Below are 9,256 nucleotides of genomic sequence, written 5' to 3'. Positions count from 1 at the left end.
GGCTCCGTATTAACTCCCTTTTCAATCCACTTCTTTAACGCGTTTCTCTGCCGAAAACGTGGGATGTAAGACAGAACCCGTCCATCAATGACAAGGCGTGTTCTTTCCACCTGCACGTTTTCACCCCTATGGGGAGAGTAACCCGCATCGTTATAACGGCATACCTCAGGTGTTTTTTGGTCAGCTTTCTAAGATGTCTCCCGCTAGAGCCTATATTCATGTACACTAGCATAACATTTCAACAAATTCCCCAGGCCAGCAACATGTTTTACCTCGTCCACATGCAAGTAGTCTATGATGTCTGGTGGCTACTTTGACCGTTCGTATTTTTACCATCATAGCCCCATCACGCCACATTGTCCTATGCCGGGATATGCTGGTGTCTGGCGCCAGGACATCCGTCCGCACAAAAGCCCGACCAGCAGCTTTGTCCCTGCTGCGCGCTCATGGCTCAGCTCCGAAAGCAAAAAGCTGAGAGTGTCCCTAGGGAGTCACCTTGGCATTGGCCTTTCGATGCTTCATTTTCGGATCCCACTAACAGCTTGGTGTCCATCCTTTACAGCTCGTTATAGAATCACAATAAAGAAAGCACAAGCACAGTTCGTTAGTGCTATACACGGCCACTGATACCGGTGTAATTGAGTCATGTTAACAAGCACGGGACTCCCCTGCCTGTAAGTGGGTTCGAACGTGGGTTCTCTGTTAGGAGAGAGTAAGAGGAGGGTGAGGTGTGTCTACAGATAACTCCTGATGACAGAATAACAAGGTTTATTGACCAGCTGCAATACATTGGTTGTAGGCCCTGTGGGAGAGGTTTACTTCGATGAAGGGGCCGGCAGACGCTCAGCCAGGCGCCCGCTGCTGCGTCTGTAGCTGCGCTGGCGTAACTCGAATCTGCTGCCTCGGCACAGGCGCTCTGGCCCTGCTGGGTCGTACTGCGGAGGCTGGAACCACAAGCCACGGTTATCTGTTGTTATCGCGGTTGGGGTTGCCTGGCGGCAGTGAGATGGGTCAGTGCCCTGTCTCAGCAACCATCCCAAGTGGTGACTGTCTAGCGTCGACGAGTTAGAGTCCCCGGCTTCTGCCCCAGTCATGGCGTTTGTGGCGGCAGTGTCCCAGGACGATGACGACAGTCCATCCCGGGCGATGACTCCCATGACAGGCCACTGCCTATTGACGGCGTCTGACGACAGTTTCGGCGGCGGCGTCGCTCTGGCGTCTCCTAGGCGACGACCTGCGTTACGACGGGGACAATTACGATGACTACGATGGCAGCGACGACTCCGAATGGTGGCGGCGCTAAATGACACAGGCGCTGCGTCACAACAACGCCTGACGATGTTGACGAGCGGGCTGTCGGTCCTTCAATACGGCTTTCTGTCGCTGATGTCTGCTGTTACTCTTCCCCGGTAGGTCCGTGGAATATTCTGGTGTTGCTCGGCTGGCGTAACTGACCTAAGTACCGCTCTCCATGTTGACACCCTGGCGTGCGGCGAGCTGCTACTTCTCACGTCCTCTGCTGGCTATGCTCGGCGCTGCTCCGACCCAATTAGGCCACGGTATCATAGCAATGAATTGCGCAACAGAATATAACTCACATACGTCTTCTGGTTCTCAATATTCCTTCACATTTCAATCAACTTCATCACTGTAAAGCTCTCATCTCTGAATCACTGCTATACCTGACATTACAATACTAGGTGCATTTGCTACATCCTGGCTGTCATTTTTAGTCAAGGGTGAGATGTGGCTAGCGATACAGGTTAGCCACTTCTCAGTCGATTCCCTCATCTGTGTCATGAAATGATCCAGGGATAAGAAAAACTCTAATATCCTGAATTTCTTGGCTCGATCACTACCAGCAGACTGCAATAAAATAAATTATCAGAATAAATTTCTGCTAAATCGTGCCCTTATACACAAATCACCCATTGTTTCTTAATGCAAGAGACCTCCCGTCCTGTTAAACATAGTGAATAACTCTGAGACGTTCAACCATGATTTCTTTCTAAAATAATTAACATATATTCCATGGACATCATCTCAGTCTACTCCCCAAACGTACTCATTCCTTGGAGTACCTAGCAGACAACTGCTAAGAGCTACAAAATGGTTCAAATGGCTCTAAACACTATGGGACTTAACATCTGAGGTCATCAGTCCCCTAGACTTACAAGTAATTAAACCTAACTAACCTAATGACATCACACACATCCATACCCGAGGCAGGATTCGAACCTGCGATCGTAGCAGCACCGCGGTTCCGGACTGAAGCGCCTAGAACCGCTCGGCCACAACGGCCGACCTAAGAGCTACAGATCTGTAGTATGGTATCATCGGTTTTAACGCAAAACTAGAACCTAGAACGTTTCTTCTGTGGAAACTTTGGTGTAACGCCATGATCAAATGCAACTAAACATTAAATCGACCATCAGGGGCGGCTTCTGGCCCAGTGCCGTGGCATCACTTGTGTGAAAAAGAAAGAAAGAAAAATCTATAAGAGCTGCCCACAAAACATTGTTCCCGAGTACATGTTCTCTGATTTGAAGAGGTCCATTAAGCTGCGTGCGCTCTCGTGGTAGTTTTCTGAAGTTTAGTGCCACCCCCAGATTGATACCGTTTGCGCCCATAATCGCAATATAAAAGGCTGGGCTGTCTGTTTCTAAACATTTCATATGGAAGCGGTAGAGGGAAGATCGCTCAGACTCAAATTTTACATTCCTCCCGTCAGAGAGCAGTAAAATGCGCAAAGTCTAGAGCAGCATAATTCTGCCTTAGGCAGACTAATTAAAGTTGGCGATACGTGTTTGTTGCTGTTAGAAGTAGTTTATCTTGTAGCGAAATTGAAGTAGATAGTTCCTGTGAGTTAGTATAGGAGGGAGTCATTCTTGGCAATCAGAAAAAATAATTGGATCTTTTTACCAACCTCTCAACAAAGACTATAAAATTGCTGAAAGATTAAAAAGATAACATGATTCTAATTTCAAACTCTTATCCGACTCATACATAGTTGGTGACTTCAATTTACTCTCGATATGTTGGCGCAAACGCATTCTCTGAAAATTACTTCGAGCAATTCGTTCATGAGCCGACTAGAATAGTAAACGGTTGTGTACAGACATTCGACCTCTTAGCTAATAACGAGCAACGGATACAGGAATTAGTGAACACAGGGTTGACGTAGCGAAACTGAATACCGTAATTCCAAAATCCACCAAAAATGAACGAAAAATATATCTATTCAAATAAGCAGATAAAAATTCGCTTGACGCTTTCCTGAGAGACTATCTCCACCCCTTCCAAATTGGCGATGTAAGTGTAGACCAGATGTGACTTGAATTCAAAGAAATAGTATCTAAAGCAATTGAAAGATCTATACCAAATAAATCCACCGTAGTACACAAAACAGGTCAGAACACTTTTTCAGAAACAACGAAAAAAGCAGACCAAATTTAAACGAACACAAAACCCCCAAGACTGGCGACCTTTTACACAAGCTCGTAATTTAGCGCGGACTTCAATGCGAGTTGCTTATAACAGTCTCCACAACGAAACTTTGTTTCGAAACATGGCAGAAAATCCAAAGAGATTCTGATCGTATGTAAAGCCTACTAGCGGTAAGACACAGTCAATGCCTTCTGTGCGCGATAGCAATAGAAATACTACAGTGACAGTACTTCTAAGCAGAGTTACTAAACGCAGCCTTCCGAAATTTCGTCACCGAAGAAAATGAATTGAATATTTCAGAATTCGAATTAAGAACAACCGCCAACTCGGAGTAGTGAAGAAATTTAAATCACTTATTTAGTAAGTCTTCCGGTTCAGATTGTATACCATTTACGTTTCTTTCAGAGTATGCTGATGCAATAGCTCCATACTTAACAATCGCATACAACCGCTGGCTCGACGAAAGATCCGTACCCAAAGACTGGAAAGATGAGCAGATCCACACCAAGACTCAAGACAGTCAATAGTAGAAATCCACTAAATTGCAGTTCCATATCATTAACGTCGATAAGCAATAGATTCTGGAACGTATATTGTGCTCGAACATTACGAATTATCTCGAAGAGAACAGTCTATTGACACATAGTCCACACGGATTTAGAAAACATCGTTCTTGTGGAACACAGCTAGCTCTTTACTCACACGTAGTGCTGAGTGCTGTTTACGAGGTGCATTTAAGTTCTAAGGCATCCGATTTTTTTCCTAATTAACTACTCACCCGAAATCGATGAAACTGGCGTTACTTCTCGACGTAATCGCCCTGCAGACGTACACATTTTTCACAACGCTGACGCCATGATTCCATGGCAGCGGCGAAGGCTTCTTTAGGAGTCTGTTTGACCACTGGAAAATCGCTGAGGCAATAGCAGCACGGCTGGTGAATGTGCGGCCACGGAGAGTGTCTTTCATTGTTGGAAAAAGCCAAAAGTCACTAGGAGCCAGGTCAGGTGAGTAGGGAGCATGAGGAATCATTTCAAAGTTATCACGAAGAAACTGTTGTGTAACGTTAGCTCGCTGTGCGGGTGCGTTGTCTTGGTGAAACAGCACACGCGCAGCCCTTCCCGGACGTTTTTGTTGCAGTGCAGGAAGGAATTTGTTCTTCGAAACATTTTCGTAGGATGCACCCGTTACCGTAGTGCCGTTTGGAACGCAATGGGTAAGGATTACGCCCTCGCTGTCCCAGAACATGGACACCATCATTTTTTCAGCACTGGAGGTTACCCGAAATTTTTTTTGGTGGCGGTGAATCTGTGTGCTTCCATTGAGCTGACTGGCGCTTTGTTTCTGGATTGAAAAATGGCATCCACGTCTGATCCATTGTCACAACCGATGAAAAGAGAGTCCCATTCATGCTGTCGTTGTGCGTCAACATTGCTTGGCAACATGCCACACAGGCAGCCACGTGGTCGTCCGTCAGCATTCGTGGCACCCACCTGGATGACACTTTTCGCATTTTCAGGTCGTCGTCATGCAGCATTGTGTGCACAGAACCCACAGAAATGCCAACTCTGTTCAACAGTCATTTGGCGATCTCTCAAAACAATTCTCTCCACTTTCTCGATCATGTCGTCAGACCGGCTTGTGCGAGCCCGAGGTTGTTTCGATTTGTTGTCACACGATGTTCTGCCTTCATTAAAATGTCGCACCCACGAACGCACTTTCGACACATCCATAACTCCATCACCACATGTCTCCTTCAACTGTCGATGAATTTCAATTGGTTTCACACCACGCAAATTCAGAAAACGAATGATTGCATGCTGTTCAAGTAAGGAAAACGTCGCCATTTTAAGTATTTAAAACAGTTCTCATTCTCGCCGCTGGCGGTAAAATTCCATCTGCCGTACGGTGCTGCCATCTCTGGGATGTATTGACAATGAACACGGCCTCATTTTAAAACAATGCGCATGTTTCTATCTGTTTCCAGTCCGGAGAAAAAAAATCGGAGGCCTTAGAACTTGAATGCACCTCGTACATTTGCACATTCGAAGGAGGACTGTAGCTACATGAGGAATGGAAGACTATGATAATGGAAGAGTGTAGGAGAAAGAAGCAGAAGAATTCAGATCAGCTAATTGTGACAATGCAGAGGGATGGAGTCAAGATGCATGTCGTAACCGATACATGCTCATGCGCATGCACAAACTGCCAAGATATTCCACAAGAAGTATGCACTCTCCCAAAACAGAAGAGGCCGGCAGTTGATGTCAATTCGCTTCAGTGGAACCATATTCGTATACGCGATATATACCATTGAAGAGCAACTGCTCATCCCCATCCAGTTCCCCTCCACCAACCCATCCTTGTGCCTGTGCAGAATGTGTTCCATCAAAGAGCTATTGGTGTCTGACCAGGAGGAGTTTAACAGCCATGTTGCCTGCAAGCATACAGCTGAGGACTGCACCCATACCCTCCAACATATAGAATGGAAGTGAGCATTAATGCTTGAATGTATGAAGAGGAAGAATACGGTCCTGCAAATAAATGCTTTGCATTGAGATGCATTAAAGATAGATTACACAATGCAGGGAAACATCTGTTTCTGCTGAAACTGTCTGTCATTTCTAAAACCTACATATATGCTCCCACCCCAGAAGAGACAACTGCCTCCAATCCAACAGACCAAAGAACTGAGATAGTTCTCGAGTTCACAGCTAGATGGCGCCACAGTAGTTCACATGATCGTGCAGTTCAGCCAACAGGAGCACAACATCATGACGACATAGGCATGGTGTATACAGGGTGTTACAAAAAGGTACGACCAAACTTTCAGGACACATTCCTCATACACAAAGGAAGAAAATATGTTATGTGGACATGTGTCCAGAAACGCTTACTTTCCATGTTAGAGCACATTTTTTTACTTCTCTTCAAATCACATTAATCATGGAATGGAAACACACAGCAACAGAACGTACCAACGTGACTTCAAACACTTTGTTACAGGAAATGCTCAAAATGTCCTCCGTTAGCGAGGATACATGCATCCACCCTCCGTCGCATGGAATCCCTGATGCGCTGATGCAGCCCTGGAGAATGGCGTATTGTATCACAGCCATCCACAATACGAGCACGAAGAGTTTCTACATTTGGTACCGGGGTTGCGTAGACAAGAGCTTTCAAATGCCCCCATAAATGAAAGTCAAGAGGGTTGAGGTCAGGCGAGCGTGGAGGCCATGGAATTGGTCCGCCTCTACCACTCCATCGGTCACCGAATCTGTTGTTGAGAAGCGTACCAACACTTCGACTGAAATGTGTAGGAACTCCATCGTGCATGAACCACATGATGTGTCGTACTTGTAAAGGCACATGTTCTAGCAGCACAGGTAGAGTATCCCGCACGAAATCATGATAACGTGCTCCATTGAGCGTAGGTGGAAGAACATGGGGCCCAATCAAGACATCACCAACAATGCCTGCCCAAACGTTCACAGAAAATCTGTGTTGATGACGTGATTGCACAATTGCGTGCGGATTCTCGTCAGCCCACACATGTTGATTGTGAAAATTTACAATTTGATCATGTTGGAATGAAGCCTCATCCGTAAAGAGAACATTTGCACTAAAATGAGGATTGACACATTGTTGGGTGAACCATTCGCAGGAGTGTACCCATGGAGGCCAATCAGCTGCTGATAGTGCCTGCACACGCTGTACATGGTACGGAAACAACTGGTTCTCCCGTATCACTCTCCATACAGTGACGTGGTCAACGTTCCTTTGTACAGCAGCAACTTCTCTGATGCTGACATTAGGGTTATCGTCAACTGCACGAAGAATTGCCTCGTCGATTGCAGGTGTCCACGTCGTTCTAGGTCTTCCCCAGTTGCGAGTCATAGGCTGGAATGTTCCGTGCTCCCTAAGACACCGATCAATTGCTTCGAACGTCTTCCTGTCGGGACACCTTCATTCTGGAAATGTGTCTCGATACAAACGTTCCGCGCCACGGCTATTGCCCCATGCTAATCCATACATCAAATGGGCATCTGCCAACTCCGCATTTGTAAACATTGCACTGACTGCAAAACCACGTTCGTGATGAACACTAACCTGTTGATGCTACGTACTGATGTGCTTGATGCTAGTACTGTAGAGCAATGAGTCGCATGTCAACACAAGCACCGAAGTCAACATTACCTTCCTTCAATTGGGCCAACTGGCGGTGAATTGAGGAAGTACAGTACATACTGACGAAACTAAAATGAGCTCTAACATGGAAATTAAGCGTTTCCGGACATATGTCCACGTAACATCTTTTCTTTATTTTTGTGTGAGGTATGTTTCCTGAAAGTTTGGCCGTACCTTTTTGTAACACCCTGTATAGGGAGAGTCCAGCAGCTGTTAAAAATCTAACACCGACAGTCAATCAGTCAACCTAACCTAACCTAACCTAACCTAACAAATCTAACACCGACAGTCAGTCAGTCAGCCAGGATGATGAAGCGCCAGTCAGCCCAGCACAACAGGGGGAGGAAGCAGCAGAAAAGTAAGTATCTACTGTGCTCTATTATTATTATTGTTATTATTATTAGCCGGCCGAAGTGGACGAGCGGTTCTATGCGCTACAGTCTGGAACAGCGCGACCGTTACGGTCGCAGGTTCGAATCCTGCCTCGGGCATGGATGTGTGTGATGTCCCTAGGTTAGTTAGGTTTAAGTAGTTCTAAGTTCTAGGGGACTGATGACCTCAGAAGTTAAGTACCATAGTGCTCAGAGCTATTTGAACCATTTTTTTATTATTAATAGTTCTGTAGCAGCAACATATGATGCTGATGATTATTCTTCTCTCTCCACCAGATGTATCCATAGAGTCGCCCTCCAGCTTGTTGGGATCAGCACACATGTTGTCAAGATCCAACCTGCCAGGACCAGCAAGTTCCATCCCATCGGGTCCCATCCCCATGGTGGCAGCAAGCTTCAGCTTGTCAGGGTCAGCAGGTTCCAACCCTCAGTGATCCGCACTCGAGGCATTGATGGTTACGGTCTCTGCCATGGAGGATCATCTAATGCACTTTCTCAGCATGCTGGATCAGTATAAAGAGACTCTATTGCCTGTGCCACTCGATACTGTCGAGGGTGCAACATCATACTGGGCACCATCGTATGCACCGTCCATTAACCAAGCCAAGAGACATTCCAGAATCATTGTAAGAACGGATGGCTAACTGCACTGGTATGGATGTTGTGGATGAGAAGCTACTCACCCCCAGTGCACTGACACCTTTACTATTCACCTCATGCTATGCCTTAACAACTAGCGGTTGAAAATGTCTTCATCTAGGAATTGAAGTTTCACAAGACAGTGACGTGTCAGCTGTGTTAGTGTTCGAAAATGTGTAAAAAAAATATTAAAGTGCGTTTTTCAGACTATGAGTGGGATGAACTCCATCACGCAAAAGCTTAGATCAAGAGGCAAATGACTACAGAATATCTTCCATCCCGATCCTACCAGGACATCTACTGTAGAGGCCTAACTGTATGTTATCAATGTATAACGATGCTACACTAAGAGTTAAAAGTACCAACAGGCAGAGTATTTACATGCAACACTCAACAGTTGATAATTTGTTCAATCTGCACTCAGCTATAGCTTCTCTGATGGAAAGACTAAATAGATGGCTCCCTTATGTTCAAGATATATAAATTGATATCATGAACTGGCTTCGCACATGCAGCATTCACATAGACGGTATAGCTCACTGTTTTAGTACCTGTATAAGAGCAGTGCTGTTCGTCGAATAGGTGTGGAA

The sequence above is a fragment of the Schistocerca serialis genome, chromosome 1, assembly GCF_023864345.2.
Source record: "Schistocerca serialis cubense isolate TAMUIC-IGC-003099 chromosome 1, iqSchSeri2.2, whole genome shotgun sequence".
NCBI classification, from domain to species: domain Eukaryota; kingdom Metazoa; phylum Arthropoda; class Insecta; order Orthoptera; family Acrididae; genus Schistocerca; species Schistocerca serialis.
The sequence above is the reverse complement of the archived record's forward strand: the minus strand, read 5'-3'. Positions refer to the sequence as shown.